Consider the following 2,638-nt stretch of genomic DNA (forward strand, 5'->3'; position numbering starts at 1 on the left):
AAAACAAAGGATGGAACAAGAGAAGTTGACCCTGCAAGTTCCGGTAGCCTCTCCTGAATCTGACTCCGATTAAAAAACAATAAAAAAAGACCCGCTGCAATGTGTAAAAAGTCTGTATCTGTATGAATGTGTAAAGAAAGTGTTCTTCCACCTCCTCCTCACAACATCTGACTACCCGGCATAATTGGTGTCTGCTCCATTTTCATTTTTTATGGTACAGTAAGGTTATTTTATGCTGCGGAACGAATTATATGTTTTAACATGTATTTCTATGGGAAAATGCGTTTCGTATAACGGACGTTTCACTTTACGGACGTCACCTGGAATGGATTAAGTACGTTGTACGAGACACCACTGTATTTGTGTTTTTCAAATAAACTTTTGTTTGTCTCCTTTGTAATAAATGAATTTATCTATTTCTAAGTAAAAATTGAAAGTGTCTGTAGAAGTAATTTTTTAAAATATTCTTTTTTTGTGATAAAGTTTTAATACTTATTACTATAATCTAGACATGTTAATCCTTAAATAATAAAAGTAGAAAAAATATTATTAATTTTTCTACAGTTATTTAATCCGTTTATGCACGTAAACAGTATATAAAAAAATATAATGATTTTTTAATGTTTAGTAGAAAATTATTCCAATATTAATTAATTAAACCAGTGGTTCACAAACTTTTTCGCTTTTCGGCGCCTTTCCTAAATTCAGATTTTCGACCAAGTCGCCCTGTGTTGAATTCTAACAAGTACAATTTGCAAAATAACGAAATAACTACTATTTTTTTTTTTAATTTAAGAGTTGGGACGTTAAGTAAAAAATAAATAAAACATGTATTTGATTTTAAAAAATATGTTTGAACTAATTCAATTAATTATAATTAGTGAGATGAATGAGCCTATTGATCACCGCACATTTCCTCAAATCTTGGAATCAAACTGGACACAGACACCCTCATTTCCTTCTCCACATTGATTTTCGTGCAATTCTTAGTTTTTATCACAGCGACAAACTCAGTTTCGCACAAATAAGAAGTTGCAAATGGAATTGATTCTCTGATCATTACCACTTAGAAGGGATATTCATCTTTTACTGATATCCAAAATTCGGTTAATTACATGTTGCTAAATTTTATTTTCAACGTATTGTCGCTAGACAACTCAATAAGATTCTCTTCTTCAGCAGCAGTAAATTCAGATGGAGCATTGGCATATTGAATCCATGCAAATTTATCAATGTCATTATTTTAAAAATATCCCTGAAACCAGCTGATAAATGTGATAAATGTTCTCCAAACTAGATTTCATACCTCGAGAGAAATCAACTCTACTGGAGGTCAAAATCTGTTGCATCATGGGAAAACATTCTTTTCTTCCGTCTTCATTTATTTTACTTTTCCATAGTTTTATTTATTATTATTTTTTTTTAAATAAAAGCTGACATTTTCTCAATCCGCTTTAAAAGTTGCATATTGTTTCCCTGCAGGCAGAGATTCAAAGCATTCAGTTTTTCAAAAATTTCACATATTGCATGCTAGTTTTACGAAAAAATCTTCATTCACAAAATTTTCGGCATACTTGTGGCCTTCCTCTGTAAGAAAAATATAAATTTCCTGTCATAGTGTGAGGTTTGCCGATTGGGGAGAAAGTGTCCTGACAGTCGAGCGGTCAGCACTGTCGTGTGGGAGTAAAAAAAAAAGTTACTGAGACAGGTTCTCCATCGTATACCGTTTAATAACTATACAAATTTCTCTTACAACAAATCCTTAAAACGGCGTAACGCCTATCCAAAAGTCGAGAAATTAGTTCGTAACACTAAAAGTTCAACTGTTCCAACGGTAGTTTTTCTTTCCGGCGATGGCGTGAAGACGTCTACTCCGGGCTGCACAACACTACAGTATTTGGACCGAGGTCTTCTATCTACAAGGTGGACTTTAGCGATCTTGTTGGCACGGGAGGGTGAAGACAAGTCCTCCGAATATATGAGAAGTTCTCGTGGGAGAACGTCCGGATGACAAGAATCCTGGAGAGGAGCACCGCGAACCAAAGGCCAAGAACTACGAACCAAGAACGTCACATCCTTTTTTGCGCGGTTTTTATAAGTTTTTTCTTGGTCTCAGATCGAACATTCCGATAGGTCGATGCCGATCTGCCCCCGCTCCCTAATTGGTCCCACCTCCTCGTTACGAATTGTAACGAGATCGGAGCCCAGATCGCGGGGTGAATCAACTCCGACTGACAATTTGATTCCCATCGAAGATGTTCGATCTAAGTACTCAAATTCATCTATTGTTTCTTTCTGAGAAATTCGTTTTTTCTCAGAAATTTCTACAGATATGTCTTTATATGGACATAAAATATTCATTTCGCGTCTGATGGTTTCGTTTTACAATATAAGAATTATTAATTTTCTTTATACAAAAATTAGAATTTTTTTTGTACAAATTCTAGGCCTATTTCCGAACCCTCACAATAGTTCAAACGTACGAGACAAAACATTACCTCGAGAGAGCCAGCGCTCTCTCGTGGTAATGCTTTGTAGTTTCTTGAAGTGAGTACAACAAAGTGTTCTTGGATTCCATATCCTCACATAATTTTTTGAAAAATCTTGCTTTTAACGGCCAAGTTTTTATAAATTTTAC

Source organism: Centruroides sculpturatus, unplaced genomic scaffold (genome assembly GCF_000671375.1).
Source record: "Centruroides sculpturatus isolate CEXI.00-Female unplaced genomic scaffold, Cexi_2.0 scaffold2021, whole genome shotgun sequence".
Taxonomy (NCBI): domain Eukaryota; kingdom Metazoa; phylum Arthropoda; class Arachnida; order Scorpiones; family Buthidae; genus Centruroides; species Centruroides sculpturatus.